Raw genomic sequence first — 17,584 nt, forward strand, 5'->3', positions numbered from 1 at the left:
TTAAAAAGGAAAAGCCTGCCCATTGACTCCAATTCAGCACCAATTATGGCAAAGAAAGCTCAGGTACCTACCATACAGAGGCCTGAAGAACGGCCCGATGAAGAATACAACCGCCATGTCGAAGAATTAAGAAAAGAATTTGACAAAAATAAGCCTGATGACAATCACATAGACATTCTTCTTAAAGAAACCTTTGGCAATCGTCGATTGTGGCTGACCACTCTTCCAGCTGGAAGAATTAAACCAATTGTTGAAATTTACCCTTGTTTTGAATGGGGAAAATTTGTAAGTATTTGTTTATTTACTCATGTTATTGTAAAGTTATAGAGGGCATACTACAATTCACCTGCATACAGTTAACTGCATTATTATTTTCCTTCTACAGTTTCATCAAACAGTCAATATTACTGATCAGTAAAATAAAATTCAAATTGTGGTTGTGAATGTTGGTTTAAAGGTTGCGATTTGCTTTAATCCAATTCAAGTACAGTTATTATGATGATGATATACAGAAACTCATTTTGTGACATTTATTTTACTTTATTTTTTATTCATTTTTATTTTTATTTATTTTTAATGTAATGTCAACCGTTTTCTAAAACTGTTATCTGACAGCATAGGTCCTGGGTTTATAAATTCTAGTTCAACATTCCTGCTTTGGAGGTATTTTTTATTTATTTATTTATTTTCAACTTCATACTTGTGCATGTGTTTTTCTATTAGGTAATGGGTGAATTTGCAATGGTCCTTGGAAGTACATGATTTGAAACATTGTGCAAAAGGGCTGAACAGGTTAGGACGGTCTCTGAGTTACTGATTGGATCCAAGAAAGAGGTGAGGAAATAAACGATCACAAAACACATTGTATTCTTGTGAATGACTTGTGGCTTTGCCAGCTGGAAACGCACGAAGGTAACAAACAAAAAGAACAACAAACCTCCTCCCTCTCCCCCTTCACACCCGCCACTGTACAAAGCAATTACTTATACAAAGGTCATTACCCCTGCCCCATTTTTCTTTTCAGGGAGATCTCAGAATGCTACCTGTAATTCAGCTCACTGAAGAAAAAACTAAATTTGATAAAGGAAAGGGGAAAAAGTCAGTTTCGGTCATCACTGTATATGAGGTAATTATACTAAATAACATTAATCAAAATGTTTGGGAGTGGGGGGGCACCCATTGACTCGGCTTCAAACAAGATGTCCTCTTACTGTCATTCAAGCATAATTATATTGACTTATATAATGCTAACTATTGACACAGTAAATTTAAAATTAAATTAAATGTATCTAGCAAAGTACAATAAAAATGTTATATTTTATATATTTATATTATTTTGTCATCATTTCATTATGTTATATTTTTCAGGATATATCTACAAGTGAACTTGACAAGTACCTGAAAACCACACAAGAAGAACCACCGCATCTTGTTCTTTGTGTTGCAAAGAACACCTATCAGGAAGCTGTAATAGTAGGAGATACTGTTGCGATATTTTGCCAAGCAAAAACTGTATTAGATGCTGTGCTTGTTCTCCTGGGAATGTACTATGCCTTCCACCTGCAGTACCCCAAAGTTTATTCGCAGGTGCTTGGATTCCTGCAGCAATATATATTGGGAGACCCATTTACTGGATGCAAATCCCATGAATACAGATTTTTTGCAAAAGGGTTCAACGATTAAATTAGTGAATTACAACAATAACATTCTTACATAATTGTAAATATCTGTAAACAAATTAAATAATTATTTGTTAAAACTGAATTTCATGATAAGGTAGTATGTTTTTATTGTCTATTTAAATAATTTATTTGAGGGAGTGGACATATACAGTATTCTATTTGATGTTTTAGATGTTTTAAATACAATCATATATATTGTAGCGATCTCGGTTCCCGCAGGCAGGCGCATCACACAGGGCGAGGCAATCCACACACAGCCAGAGGGCAGGCGCGAACCCGGGACCTCTTGCACTAAAGCATAGCTCCGATACCGCTGTACAAAAGAGCCGGCTCCTTTGCAAGGAGCGTATATGCAATGGTCCTTGGAAGTACATGATTTGAAACATTGTGCAAAAGGGCTGAACAGGTTAGGACGGTCTCTGAGTTACTGATTGGATCCAAGAAAGAGGTGAGGAAATAAACGATCACAAAACACATTGTATTCTTGTGAATGACTTGTGGCTTTGCCAGCTGGAAACGCACGAAGGTAACAAACAAAAAGAACAACAAACCTCCTCCCTCTCCCCCTTCACACCCGCCACTGTACAAAGCAATTACTTATACAAAGGTCATTACCCCTGCCCCATTTTTCTTTTCAGGGAGATCTCAGAATGCTACCTGTAATTCAGCTCACTGAAGAAAAAACTAAATTTGATAAAGGAAAGGGGAAAAAGTCAGTTTCGGTCATCACTGTATATGAGGTAATTATACTAAATAACATTAATCAAAATGTTTGGGAGTGGGGGGGCACCCATTGACTCGGCTTCAAACAAGATGTCCTCTTACTGTCATTCAAGCATAATTATATTGACTTATATAATGCTAACTATTGACACAGTAAATTTAAAATTAAATTAAATGTATCTAGCAAAGTACAATAAAAATGTTATATTTTATATATTTATATTATTTTGTCATCATTTCATTATGTTATATTTTTCAGGATATATCTACAAGTGAACTTGACAAGTACCTGAAAACCACACAAGAAGAACCACCGCATCTTGTTCTTTGTGTTGCAAAGAACACCTATCAGGAAGCTGTAATAGTAGGAGATACTGTTGCGATATTTTGCCAAGCAAAAACTGTATTAGATGCTGTGCTTGTTCTCCTGGGAATGTACTATGCCTTCCACCTGCAGTACCCCAAAGTTTATTCGCAGGTGCTTGGATTCCTGCAGCAATATATATTGGGAGACCCATTTACTGGATGCAAATCCCATGAATACAGATTTTTTGCAAAAGGGTTCAACGATTAAATTAGTGAATTACAACAATAACATTCTTACATAATTGTAAATATCTGTAAACAAATTAAATAATTATTTGTTAAAACTGAATTTCATGATAAGGTAGTATGTTTTTATTGTCTATTTAAATAATTTATTTGAGGGAGTGGACATATACAGTATTCTATTTGATGTTTTAGATGTTTTAAATACAATCATATATATTGTAGCGATCTCGGTTCCCGCAGGCAGGCGCATCACACAGGGCGAGGCAATCCACACACAGCCAGAGGGCAGGCGCGAACCCGGGACCTCTTGCACTAAAGCATAGCTCCGATACCGCTGTACAAAAGAGCCGGCTCCTTTGCAAGGAGCGTATATCGGGCTCATGTCTCTGTGTGTGATTACGTCACCTACCAGCCCTATTGCTGCCTTCCACCATGCACGCTACAATATGTATATATGTGTAACAGATTTTATTCTTCAAATTGTAAATATTTATTACAATTCAAATACTTGTTACTATTGCAATAGATTTTTTGTTTAAAAAAGTTTTTGGCTTAACTTTGAAATATGCAATAAATAAAAGTAAGTTGTTTAATTTGTGTCTTTTTGTATTGTAAAAATAAGAAAGCATTTACGTGTTTAGATCTTAAACACCTGTAGATTTGTAAACGTGTTCAGGTGTTTAAAAAGTGTTAGAGCGAATAAACATGTTCACGTGTTTATTACTTAAACACCTTAACGCGTTTATATTCTAAACATGTTTATAAAGTAAACACCTTGACGCGTTTAAAAAGTGTTACAGATAAGTGTTTATGAATGTTCCAAACTTACACGTGGTTTTAGAGTGTAGCTACTGTTGCATGTAAATGAGTTTGATAATCACCTTCTCATATGGTCTAGCGGTAAGGATTCCTGGTTTTCACCCAGGCGGCCCGGGATCGATTCCCGGTATGGGAACGTCTTTGTTTTTGTCATTTTGTTACAGAACTGTGGTCATGTGTAATGTGTTTTCATTATGATAATAAAGCTACAGTTATAAAATAAAGTATTTAAAAAAACCTACAGTTACTTGAGGTGTGTGTGTGTGTATATATATATATATATATATATATATATATATATATATATATATATATATATATATATATATATATATATAATTTACAGAATGGTACAAATGTATTTGACTCTATTCACATTCCCATCACAGTTTGTTTTTAGATTATATTAGTCCCTGGTCAAGACAAAGTCTCTCAGGGGTTGGCCTATCATTAGATTGCCGATGTAAGGTCTCTGGTCCCATCGTATAAGCAAGATAGTTTATTCACAAATAAATATACACTTTTATTTATGTTTCTGTTGGTAAATTAACACATTATCACAAGCAAACAGTACACCAGGACTTCGTGGCGCAACGGTAGCGCGTCTGACTCCAGATCAGAAGGTTGCGTGTTCAAATCACGTCGAGGTCAAAACCGTCTTTATATCTATTCCACTCTATATCATTATTTAGCGTGTTTGAATTTGAAATCCGGACATTTATTTATACAATTTAGCCCACACAACATATTGATTATATAGCGACAAACAAATTACTTCCTGGGGGGCAGTTCAGTTTCAATCAAGTTCCAGTCTCTCTGCCATTATCTTGCGCTGCTGTGTTTGGTCAGGTAAAAAGGGCGTGACCAGAGCGGTATGGGCAATCCCGTTAGGTAGCTTGCATGTCAATCTCTCCTTCTTTTCTATTTATATACCCAGCACTGCTTCCGCCCTTCGTCTGTGTTTGTTTCTATTCTTTTCATCATTCAGCTTTTGTATTTTTCTGCAGGAGCTCCATCGTTAGTCTTTTCTGCTCCATCCAGTCTCCAGCGCAGCTACAGCGCCGTTCAAAGCGCAGCGTCATTCTCAGCTTGCTCTGCGTTTTCATCAGAAAGACTGTTCCGACGTCACCGCTGCACTGCAACTCTTTCACACCGGCGCCTCACAGACCATGGTTACCACGGCAACGCCTCATCTCGTGAACAGTGGGAACAATAGTATTGTGGTTTACTACATAATATCCCACCCATCGTTGGTGTTCAAACAAAGCAGAGTGTTACATTGGGAAAGGGCCGTACCTGTCAGTAAGTATTTTAAATTCATGTGGGAAGGTTTAAGATTGTGAAGAAGTTTAAATATGCTGCGTATTTGCGCATTGGGAACTTTGCATAATGACGTTTTTATTAATGCCACTTTCTTACGGACAGTAGTCAGGGTGATGATACAAGACCAGAGCCAATAAACCTGCTATTTGCTTGTCCTTTCACTACCATATTCTATCGTGCTTGTTCAGAATACGCGTGAATCATGAAAACATCTTGTTAATATTTAAACAAAGCCAGCAGTCACTTTATTGATCACCCTGTGGATTGGAATAGAGATGATTGTGTTAAAGATGCTAATAGACTTTCAATGTACACGTTTTAGAGCTCAGCGTTTGTTGAGGCAGTTCAAGCGCTGCACTTTCAGGCAGCCAGTTCCAGTGTTTGTCTTTTGGACTTACTCTGGAAGGAATACAAAAAAAAAAAAAAAACATTTGTTGAGAACCGCATTTGGGAGAAAACAACAGTTTCGAAACACATTTGTAAAGGCATCGGATTCTATTATGGTGTTGCCGAGCTGTTGAACGTCTCATTACAGGTTTACTGGATTGCCAAAAAGAATGCTATCTCGAAACATTTCTCTTGTCAAGCCGAAATAGCTCAGTTGGGAGAGCGTTAGACTGAAGATCTAAAGGTCCCTGGTTCGATCCCGGGTTTCGGCAAACAGCAAGGCGATATTTGTTTTGTATTATTTTGAACTAAAAAAATAGAGCACATTTATTCTTCAGCGTAATTGAATGAAATAACAGCGTATCAGAGTGCCATTATCTAATGTGATTAAGAAATGCAAAAAGCTTCGTCCCTGGGTGGGCTTGAACCACCAACCTTTCGGTTAACAGCCGAACGCGCTAACCGATTGCGCCACAGAGACCAACCTGTTAAGCCGCCAAAGCATATGGGAGTGATTAGCAAGGCGAGATGCTGCAGAACGTGATCGAGGGAGCAGAACTCAGCAGAACCTGAGATCACATCTAAGATGAAAGCAAGACGGGGCAGGAAAGTCTATGTAATAATTATGGCAGCACAGCATGTGTCTTTTTTGTTAGATAACACCCTGGGAGACAACAGAGCAGTGTGTGTAAATAGCTACAATGGAAACCATATACTTACGACTTAATTTTGATACAGAACTGTGGTCATGTGTAATCTGTTTTCATTATGATAATAAAGCTACAGTTCAGTGGATTATATTTGAATCTTTGGTTCTGTCATTCACTATTTTCTCAAATAAGATGGCAAATTAATAGCTCAGTTGGTTACAGTGAAAGAAACGAGCACCAGTCAGCCCGGCTAGCTCAGTCGGTAGAGGATGAGACTCTTAATCTCAGGGTCGTGGGTTCGTGCCCCACGTTGGGCGTCCTTTTTAAATACAAATTGAAGATGTTTCTTCGAGACAACGCAGCAATGTCTTATTCTGTTCACATTGTATACAGTATTGCAACAAAATTACTTATTGAATAGAGGCGTGGGTTCAAATCCCACTTCTAACAGTTCAATTTTACTTATTTTTAAAAAGAATACATTTCTTTATTTTACTATTAAAGGTTGTTTTAAGAAAATCAACAGCTGATACCAAACTCTTGTCAGCACTCAATACCATTTTAATTTCCATTTTAAATCCGACTAAAATAGTGTTCCTAACGCAAATTGCATTTTTGTTGTAAACAGACTACTTGTTAACTTCACTGAAAAATATTTTGTGTCCAAACATGTTATTTAACTTGATTGTTTTAATATTCCAAATAACATATTACTTTGAAAAACATAATATATTTTTTTTAATACAGTCCTATTTCAGTATTTAAAATATGGTTACATTCAAATGCCAGCAACGGTGTGTTAATTTAACGAAGCGCCTAACGCCGCTCGGAACGTTCGCATTTTTAAATCCTAACGGTCTCTGCTCAGCTGAGTGGAATGTTCACGAGCCGGTTGCCTAGCAGCGTCTCCCCCTCCTTCTCTGCCCCGCCCTCTCGCCCTCTCTCGTTGCTCCAGCTAGGAGTTCAAATTTAGCTTCGTTATATTAGCGCAACTCTTTACTAACTTTTACAAATTAGCTTATTAGGGGCTTCGTGTTTTTAAGATGGTTCAGGTGCAGTCCGGGCAGACTGACTGGAGCATCATTACAGTATACCGCACTGCGCTCGGCTTTGTGTGGCGGCTGATACACACAATAATGAACGACTATTAAATAAATCACATCTATTGCTTTTTAATGCTAAATATGTATCTGGTATTCTAAGTATTATCTACAATTAATAATTCAGCTCTATTCATATTCAGAATGTAATACAGTATTAAAACTATCAAACTGACTGGAAACATGGAACACATTAATTGCGATCGATTCGATACCAATAGGATTACATAAGAGCTGTTGTGTATAGACAATGTCATAAACGCCGAAATGAACACGGACGGTCTTTATTAAGGGCTGACTTGTTTAGATGTTCGAGACACCTACCAGCCCTACTGCTGCCTTCCACCATGCACGCTACAATATGTATATAGGTGTAACAGATTTTATTCTTCAAATTGTAAATATTTATTACAATTCAAATACTTGTTACTATTGCAATAGATTTTTTCTTTAAAAAAGTTTTTGGCTTAACTTTGAAATATGCAATGAATAAAAGTAAGTTGTTTAATTTGTGTCTTTTTGTATTGTAAAAATAAGAAAGCATTTTACGTGTTTAGATCTTAAACACCTGTAGATTTGTAAACGTGTTCAGGTGTTTAAAAAGTGTTAGAGCGAATAAACATGTTCACGTGTTTATTACTTAAACACCTTAACGCGTTTATATTCTAAACATGTTTATAAAGTAAACGCCTTGACGCGTTTAAAAAGTGTTACAGATAAGTGTTTATGAATGTTCCAAACTTACACATGGTTTTAAAGTGTAGCTACTGTTGCATGTAAATGAGATTGATAATCACCTTCCCATATGGTCTAGCGGTTAGGATTCCTGGTTTTCCCCCAGGCGGCCCGGGTTCGACTCCCGGTATGGGAACGTCTTTGTTTTTGTCATTTTGTTACAGAACTGTGGTCATGTGTAATGTGTTTTCATTATGACAATAAAGCTACAGTTATAAAATAAAAAAGTATTTAAAAAAAACTACAGTTACTTGAGGTATATATATATATATATATATATATATATATATATATATATATATATATATATATAATTTACAGAATGGTACAAATGTATTTGACTCTATTCACATTCCCATCGCAGTTTGTTTTTAGATTATATTAGTCCCTGGTCAAGACAAAGTCTCTCAGGGGTTGGCCTATCATTAGATTGCCGATGTAAGGTCTCTGGTCCCATCGTATAAGCAAGATAGTTTATTCACAAATAAATACATACACTTTTATTTATGTTTCTGTTGGTAAATTAACACATTATCGCATGCGTTCATGTCACGCTGTGCACTCTAACATTGCATCACAAGCAAACAGTACACCAGGACTTCGTGGCGCAACGGTAGCGCGTCTGACTCCAGATCAGAAGGTTGCGTGTTCAAATCACGTCGAGGTCAAAACCGTCTTTATATCTATTCCACTCTATATCATTTTTAGCGTGTTTGAATTTGAAATCCGGACATTTATTTATACAATTTAGCCCACACAACATATTGATTATATAGCGACAAACAAATTACTTCCTGGGGGGCAGTTCAGTTTCAATCAAGTTCCAGTCTCTCTGCCATTATCTTGCGCTGCTGTGTTTGGTCAGGTAAAAAGGGCGTGACCAGAGCGGTATGGGCAATCCCGTTAGGTAGCTTGCATGTCAATCTCTCCTTCTTTTCTATTTATATAGCCAGCACTGCTTCCGCCCTTCGTCTGTGTTTGTTTCTATTCTTTTCATCATTCAGCTTTTGTATTTTTCTGCAGGAGCTCCATCGTTAGTCTTTTCTGCTCCATCCAGTCTCCAGCGCAGCTACAGCGCCGTTCAAAGCGCAGCGTCATTCTCAGCTTGCTCTGCGTTTTCATCAGAAAGACTGTTCCGACGTCACCGCTGCACTGCAACTCTTTCACACCGGCGCCTCACAGACCATGGTTACCACGGCAACGCCTCATCTCGTGAGCAGTGGGAACAATAGTATTGTGGTTTACTACATAATATCCCACCCATCGTTGGTGTTCAAACAAAGCAGAGTGTTACATTGGGAAAGGGCCGTACCTGTCAGTAAGTATTTTAAATTCATTTGGGAAGGTTTAAGATTGTGAAGAAGTTTAAATATGCTGCGTATTTGCGCATTGGGAACTTTGCATAATGACGTTTTTATTAATGCCACTTTCTTACGGACAGTAGTCAGGGTGATGATACAAGACCAGAGCCAATAAACCTGTTATTTGCTTGTCCTTTCACTACCATATTCTATCGTGCTTGCTCAGAATACGCGTGAATCCTGAAAACATCTTGTTAATATTTAAACAAAGCCAGCAGTCACTTTATTGATCACCCTGTGGATTGGAATACAGATGATTGTGTTAAAGATGTTAATAGACTTTCAATGTACACGTTTTAGAGCTAAGTGTTTGTTGAGGCAGTTCAAGCGCTGCACTTTCAGGCAGCCAGTTCCAGTGTTTGCCTTTTGGACTTACTCGGGAAGGAATACAAAAAAAAAAAAAAAAAAACATTTGTTGAGAACAGCATTTGGGAGAAAACTTAACAGTTTCGAAACACATTTGTAAAGGCATCGGATTCTATTATGGTGTTGCCGAGCTGTTGAACGTTTCTCATTACAGGTTTACTGGATTGCCAAAAAGAATGCTATCTCGAAACATCAGTCTTGTCAAGCCGAAATAGCTCAGTTGGGAGAGCGTTAGACTGAAGATCTAAAGGTCCCTGGTTCGATCCCGGGTTTCGGCAAACAACAAGACGATATTTGTTTTGTATTATTTTGAACTAAAAAAAGAGAGCACATTTATTCTTCAGCGTAATTGGATGAAATAACAGCGTATCAGAGTGCCATTTTCTAATGTGATTAAGAAATGCAAAAAGCATCGTCCCTGGGTGGGCTTGAACCACCAACCTTTCGGTTAACAGCCAAACGCGCTAACCGATTGCGCCACAGAGACCAACCTATTAAGCCGCCAAAGCATACGGCAGTGATTAGCAAGGCGAGATGTTGCAGAACGTGATCGAGGGAGCAGAACTCAGCTGAACCTGAGATCACATCTAAGATGAAAGCAAGACGGGGCAGGAAAGTCTATGTAATCAATTATGGCAGCACAGCATGTGTCTTTTTTGTTAGATAACACCCTGGGAGACAACAGAGCAGTGTGTGTAAATAGCTACAATGGAAACCATATACTTACGACTTAATTTTGATACAGAACTGTGGTCATGTGTAATCTGTTTTCATTATGATAATAAAGCTACAGTTCAGTGGATTATATTTGGAATCTTTGGTTCTGTCATTCACTATTTTCTCAAATAAGATGGCAAATTAATAGCTCAGTTGGTTACAGTGAAAGAAATGAGCACCAGTCAGCCCGGCTAGCTCAGTCGGTAGAGGATGAGACTCTTAATCTCAGGGTCGTGGGTTCGAGCCCCACGTTGGGCGTCCTTTTTAAATACAAATTGAAGATGTTTCTTCGAGACAACGGAGCAATGTCTGATTCTGTTCACATTGTATACAGTATTGCAACAAAATTACTTATTGAATAGAGGCGTGGGTTCAAATCCCACTTCTAACAGTTCAATTTTACTTATTTTTAAAAAGAATAAATTTCTTTATTTTACTATTAAAGATTGTTTTAAGAAAATCAACAGCTGATACCAAACTCTTGTCAGCACTCAATATCATTTTAATTTCCATTTTAAATCCGACTAAAATAGTGTTCCTAACACAAATTGCATTTTTGTTGTAAACAGATTACTTGTTAACGTCACTGAAAAATATTTTGTGTCCAAACAAGTTATTTAACTTGATGGTTTTAATATTCCAAATAACATATTACTTTGAAAAACATCTCCGTCGACCACTGGATCGTGGTCTCAGGCTGGGATGCGAACCATTGAGAACAGTATAAACAATCTATTACTAGACGCATCTTACAGGAGAAATGCCCTCGTTTAACATGCTAGGATGATCGACTTCGGCATTCTCCAACTGCTGTTTACATTTTCTAATACGTTATGAGGAAGAAAAATATTTTGTGTCCGAACGTGTGTTATTTAATTTGATTGTTTTAATATTCCAAATAACATATTACTTTCAAAACATATATTTTTTAATACAGTCCTATTTGAGTATTTAAAATATGGTTATATTCAAATGCCAGCAACGGTGTGTTAATTTAACGAAGCGCCTAACGCCGCTCGGAACGTTCGCATTTTTAAATCCTAACGGTCTCTGCTCAGCTGAGTGGAATGTTCACGAGCCGGTTGCCTAGCAGCGTCTCCCCCTCCTTCTCTGCCCCGCCCTCTCGTCTTCTCTTGTTGCTCCAGCTAGGAGTTCAAATTTAGCTTCGTTATATTAGCGCAATTCTTTACTAACTTTTACAAATTAGCTTATTAGAGGCTCACAAACACACGCGAGGACTTCGTGGCGCAACGGCAGCGCGTTGAACTCAAAAGGCTACGTGTTCAAATCACGTCGAGGTCAAAGGCACGCTCGTTTTTGAAAAAAGAAAAAAAAAACATTTCCAAAATATCCTGACTCCCGAATTCCCAGATTTTATGTTTCCAATCCAGGGATTTCTGTATCAGAAAAAGATCCGGGAATCCGGGATTGGATTCCCTAATTATTATCCATAGATTTCCTTTGTTTACACATGATGCAGCTGGCTGTTTTTCTTTTAAATATCCTCTCTTAATCCGTTGTTGATCTTATTTATGTGTCGGTTAGTGTTAGATACACATGCTGAAGGGCTTCAATCTTCTCTTTCATCCTTCCTCTCCTCCCTGAGCCTCTCCCAGGGAGTGAGTCAGAGGGAGCTGTCCGGTGCTGAACCTCCAGCAGACCAACAGAAAAAGGGCTGAAGCTACGAGCTTCTCCCAGAGCCCAGGCTGGGCACGTCAATGATCTCCCCCTCACTCTGAACTCATTAAAGAGCCAGAGGGAGGAGGGGCTGGAGACAGTGCTGTGTATCAGCTGAGACAGTGACTTTACTGAAGAATTACACAAGTGTTAAACACCACACAGCAGTCTAGGGGATTCAAGGGGAGTCAGAAACAAATAGGACTTATTATTCCAATCAATTCCTTAATAAGTTATATTAAAACGCAACTCAAACAAACAAAACATGCAGTAATTATCGACATTGTCCACAAGAGGGACCATGTTGTCCCTAATGTAGTAGCAGTGAATTACTCCCTCTTTGATTTCATCGCCAGCAGTTATTAAAAGCTTTACTGACATACTGATATAAACATTGCTGCATCTTATAATATCAAATAAACACATTAAATACAAATAAAATAACTTTTCCATTGCTGTGTATTTCACTTGAGGGGCTTGAAGGATATATTAGGTGGCATATTATGCCTTTAGTTTTTGAACGCAGCTGAAAATGCCATAAACATCACAGACTGCAGTTCCTAACTTGCCCACAACAGTGAGGAGCTACCAGCATCAAAGTGTAAGGACCTCATTTATCACACAGCGGTACTGTGTTAACACGCAGTGAGGCTCTGTACCATGTGCTACTGTGTACACCTGCTGTATTCACCAAGCAGTGAAGAGCAGCCTAACCAGTGGTGAACAATGCGAAGGAAAAGTACCGCATGCGGGTCATTTCAATATAATTCATGATGTTAATGGATGGGAAATGTATGCACATTACACCAGAAATACCGCGAGGGAGGGATCTGATATTCAAGACATTGTTCACTGAAGGGTGCTAAAATGTTTGGGTCCTCGGCGCGTGTTCAAATACTGTGTTTGTAAAGCAGGCGGTCTGTACTGTCACAACATTCAGTAAATAGGGCAGCGCACTGGTGATGCTGTGAGCAGAGCAGGGACCATTCACAAATGAGCTAACTGCCAATCCATCCAATCTTATTTTAGAGATCACCCTAAGGTTAAAGCTTAAGAACATTTATATCATTCTGGTCATTTACCAGCTTTTAGTGAATGAGGCCCTGAGTGTCTTCTAGTGTTACTGAAGCCAGTGAGAACTTCACTGCACTTCAATCATGCTGGTACTGCTGTTTAATAAGCAATACTGCTGCATTACACTTTAATGAGTGCATTAAGGACTGTGCTAATCAGGCTCCAATGCTACTCTTAATAGCTGGGCTCTATTGTATAGTCCCACTGTCCTGGAAGTGTTAATGCCAGGGCAGTTACTAATCTTGCTCTGTCAACACACAGTGAAAGTACTGCTTTAAACACACACTCCACACTTGACTCCATTCCAGCTGTGTTGAGTGGAATAAGGGCTTGGCTGATTGGCTCTCATCATATGCTCCTATTAAAGCTGTTCTTTGTCTAGTCCTGCTGTCCTGGGAATGTTCATGCTAAACTGCTAATCTTGCTCTGTCAGAACACACAGCACCAAGCCTGTGTTTACACCACTGCTTGGCTACAAGTGGCTGCTGTGCCAGGGAAGACAATTTGCATAGAAAAGACACTTTGCATTGGCAGCACATGCTTCAGTGCTCTGGGAGTGTTTATAGCCCTGTGAGTTTAACACTTCATGATTGAGAGCTGCCCTTCATGGCAACAGAATCCACAACAACAATGACTTTTATCAGCATCTTCATCTGGGCACTTGTCATCTGCACTCAGGGTAAGAATCATTTAGAAAAACATGTTTAAAGAAATATCTGTTTCTGGGACAATTCTTAATACAAAGTAAAACAGGGAAATTAAAAAGATGAAATGAAAACGTGCTGAAATGTAATGCGTTTTCATTATTTAATTCAGTAATTTATTCTAATTTTCTATATTATTATTTATTATTTTCAGAATCCAGTGGACAGTATACTGTGACTCAGACTCCAGCAGTGAAATCTGTTCTCCCAGGAGACACAGTCGCTCTGAGCTGTAAAGTCAGCAGCGCAGTGTACAGTAACAACGAACTAGCCTGGTACCAACAGAAACCCGGAGAAGCTCCCAAACTCCTGATCTATAGGGCAAGTAACCTTCAGTCTGGGATCCCAACTCGTTTCAGTGGCCGTGGATCTGGGACTGACTTCACTCTGACCATCAGTGGAGTCCAGGCTGAAGATGCAGGAGATTACTACTGTCAGAGTTACCACAGTGGTGGTGTGTTCCCACAGTGCTACACACCCGTACAAAAACCTCTCTCAGCAGGACTGCACAGCGACTGCACTGCTGCAGCTGGGACCTACTGCAGGTGCTGAGGGTGAAGGCAATGAAACGGGACACGGCCTGTGGAGGAGCTCAACTGCACACAAACACACTGACCACAATAACAACACACAGTTAAATGTAGGTATGGATTCAATATTAGTCTATTTAAACAAACTGATTTTGTTGTGACTGCAGGGTCATCTAATAATGTAGTGATGATACCATCTATTCTAAATGTATTTAGGAATTCCAAAACATCATTCAATTATTCAAAGAATTGAAACTATGTAACTCACATTTTTTCTATCTGATTCTCATATGAAGATGTTCATGAATCATGATGCCTACACATTTAATTAAGGATATGGAAGCTGTTAAGAAATTAATGAATGAATGCTCTGATATAAAAAGCTGCAGGTCCCTTTTTCAAAGCTAAAGAAAGTGTAATTGCAGCTGTACAGGATCTGCTATGGCTCCTCAACATTAAGCAGGGACTGAAGGGAGCCGCTGTGTGTGATTAAAGACACAGGAGAGGAATGAATTGAATCCAGTCAGCCCTCAATCAGGAGCTGGGATGCAGTAGTGAGGGAGAATGGAGAATGCCATGAGGAGAGTTATTGTACAAGAACAGAGCAGCAGTGAAGAGCAGTCATGCACAGTGGAGCCCCTCTTCTCTCAGTGTCAGTCCAGTATTCCAGCTCTCTAAAGGGCTCCACTGACTCCACACATCACACAGCTCACTGCAAACACAGCAGCTCTGCACACTGACACTGCACTGCTCCAGCCTCACAGAGGGGTGCTCTTTTAAACCTGGATTCTGTGGCTTCACACAGTGACCACGGCTCATTTTATAGCGCCTTTCACAGCCACAACCCTTCCTTTATGAGCAGCACAATATTTATGAACAGATTTCAAAACAATCTAAAAGTGCCCCCAGCCCCTCCCCAGCACCCCCAGTGCAGCACTGCCCCTCACACTGACCCCCTGTCCCATACTGCACACTCTGGGGCTTCATGAAGAGCAGCAGTGATTCAGGGGCCGTGAAAGACAGTGAAGTAGATGTTCCATTTAGAAGAGTAAGAAGCTGGCAAAATGAGAACAATGAAAAGAAAAATGACAGGTCCATTACTTGTACAGCAGCAGCAACACATGGGAAGGTATAACACTAGGGTTAGGGGTAGGACACTACATACCCTTTAATTCTCAATAGGATTGAAATAATGACACAAACACAAACATTATTGTCAGTTTAGACAGACACACAGATTAGACAGCAGTGATATACTGAGAGCTTTGACTGGGGTAAAAATAGAAGAAAACAGTAAAAGTGGCCCAACCCTATGAAGCCCCACTGGTGCTCACGGCTCAGATCTCACTTAACTGCCTGGGACAGGATTTGTATAAAGGAAGGTGCTTTGCATACCTGTGCCTGCCTCACTGCTCTACACAACAGCTAGAATAACTGCACTGCTCCATTGCTCAGGGTTTTTAAAGCTGACAGTTCAGCCCTTTCACAGTCACTGAGACACACAGAGAACATGGCTTCACTGGGGCTCCTCCTCTGCACACTGGCACTCTTTGCTCATGGTATGAAATCCTCATTATTATGAATTATTATTAATATCAGCACTTCCTCAGCACACAGTGGAATGCAGTTAATGGACGAGGCTGTTGACTCGGTGGGTTGATGTTCTGTGTTTTTGTTTTCACAATCCAGCGGTCAGATTGTCCTGACTCAGAGTCCCACAGCGGAGTCTGTCTCTATAGGAGGGAGTGTCACTCTGAACTGCAGATCCAGTAGCTCTGGTTTTACCAGCAGTCTAGCCTGGTATCTGCAGAAACCCGGAGGAGCTCCTAAACTCCTCTTCTCTTCACTGAATAGCCGAGTCTCTGGAGGTCCAGCTCCATTCACTGACAGCAGGTCAAGAACAAACTTCATGCTGACCATCAGTGGAGTCCAGGCTGAAGATGCAGGAGATTACTACTGTCAGCAGCACTATAGCTTCCATTCATTTGATCTCAAGAAACACACTGCAGATATTAATACTGACCACAAGAGGGAGCCAGAGCACCACTGCTGTCCATAATGTAATAACAGTACAGTAATAAGACATTTGAAATAGGCAGCAGTTACCAACCCAGTCAGCCCAGTTCTCCCATTGTTAACACAAGGCTCCTCACACCCAGTCATCTAAACACTACAGTGTGGTCTGTGTCTGGAGGAAGGAGCGGCTCACAGTGATGACTCAACACTTATGGGCCAGTTCATTCTGAACAGGCAGATTTCTAATGTCCCTCCTAAAGAGCAGGAAAGCATTGAGAGGCTAAACTTAAAACTACAGGAAGGATAATCTAACTGTACTGTGAGTCACCCAACCCTATCAAGTCCCACCTGTGTTCACAGCTCAGATATCTGTGGTCTGTGACACTTATTGAAACAGAAGTGCAGCGCTTAGAACACATATACAAAAAGAACTAATCCACCCTTCTATTAAATTGTGAACTTAGTGTTTGATTGAATCCCTCTCTGTGTTTGTATAGCCTGGAAACAGGCATCAGTGCCCTGCCAAGCTGCACACACTGCCATCATTCATACTGGCCACAAGAGGGAGCAAGAGCACCACTGCTGTCCATAATGTTTACTTGCTCTTATCTACCCCCTATTTTACTGCAATTAATCCTGTACTTTTGAGTAGTGTAAGCTGTCACAAGTGTTATTTAATTTGTAGTATTTTGTATTTAATTATATTCTGATGTAACTATCACTGACACTGTTATCTGCTCCGTTATTGAATCGTATTTTGTCGTATACTTGTACTTGCTAGAACTAAAGTCATTGTATTTATCTTGCTCTTAATTGTATTAATACTTGTACTGTGATTCTTGAAATGTATTTTTGTTTACGACTGTAAGGTCACCCTTGATAAGGGCATCTGCTAAGAAATAAATAATAATAATAATACACACACACAGACACACACACTGTCACACACACACACACTCACACACACACACACACACAATGACACACACACACACTGACACACGCACGCACACACAGACACACACACTGATACACACTGACACACACACATACAAACAAACACACTGACTTATATCTCTACCTTGCTTGATCACGTGTACAGTTTTTTAAAAGGCTAACCAAATTTCTTTCCATAGACAGTAAGGGGGCGCTTGTGTCCCTCTCTCCA

At 39.4% G+C, this 17,584-nt stretch overlaps 8 non-coding genes across 8 annotated transcripts; 6 read left to right on the forward strand and 2 right to left on the reverse strand.

Moving 5' to 3' along the window:
- Positions 1–3,840: 3,840 nt before the first annotated feature.
- Positions 3,841–3,912, forward strand: trnae-uuc (transfer RNA glutamic acid (anticodon UUC)). Its single transcript has one exon. It is a non-coding gene; the product is annotated as a tRNA-Glu (tRNA).
- A 443-nt stretch (positions 3,913–4,355) lies between these two features.
- On the forward strand, positions 4,356–4,427 carry trnaw-cca (transfer RNA tryptophan (anticodon CCA)). Its single transcript has one exon. It is a non-coding gene; the product is annotated as a tRNA-Trp (tRNA).
- Positions 4,428–5,685: 1,258 nt separating this feature from the next.
- trnaf-gaa (transfer RNA phenylalanine (anticodon GAA)) lies at positions 5,686–5,758 on the forward strand. Its single transcript has one exon. It is a non-coding gene; the product is annotated as a tRNA-Phe (tRNA).
- Positions 5,759–5,893: 135 nt separating this feature from the next.
- On the reverse strand, positions 5,894–5,967 carry trnan-guu (transfer RNA asparagine (anticodon GUU)). Its single transcript has one exon. It is a non-coding gene; the product is annotated as a tRNA-Asn (tRNA).
- Positions 5,968–8,035: 2,068 nt separating this feature from the next.
- Positions 8,036–8,107, forward strand: trnae-uuc (transfer RNA glutamic acid (anticodon UUC)). Its single transcript has one exon. It is a non-coding gene; the product is annotated as a tRNA-Glu (tRNA).
- A 460-nt stretch (positions 8,108–8,567) lies between these two features.
- trnaw-cca (transfer RNA tryptophan (anticodon CCA)) lies at positions 8,568–8,639 on the forward strand. Its single transcript has one exon. It is a non-coding gene; the product is annotated as a tRNA-Trp (tRNA).
- Positions 8,640–9,903: 1,264 nt separating this feature from the next.
- On the forward strand, positions 9,904–9,976 carry trnaf-gaa (transfer RNA phenylalanine (anticodon GAA)). The gene has a single exon. It is a non-coding gene; the product is annotated as a tRNA-Phe (tRNA).
- Positions 9,977–10,111: 135 nt separating this feature from the next.
- On the reverse strand, positions 10,112–10,185 carry trnan-guu (transfer RNA asparagine (anticodon GUU)). Its single transcript has one exon. It is a non-coding gene; the product is annotated as a tRNA-Asn (tRNA).
- Positions 10,186–17,584: the final 7,399 nt, after the last annotated feature.

Source organism: Acipenser ruthenus, chromosome 32, assembly GCF_902713425.1.
Source record: "Acipenser ruthenus chromosome 32, fAciRut3.2 maternal haplotype, whole genome shotgun sequence".
Lineage (NCBI taxonomy): Eukaryota > Metazoa > Chordata > Actinopteri > Acipenseriformes > Acipenseridae > Acipenser > Acipenser ruthenus.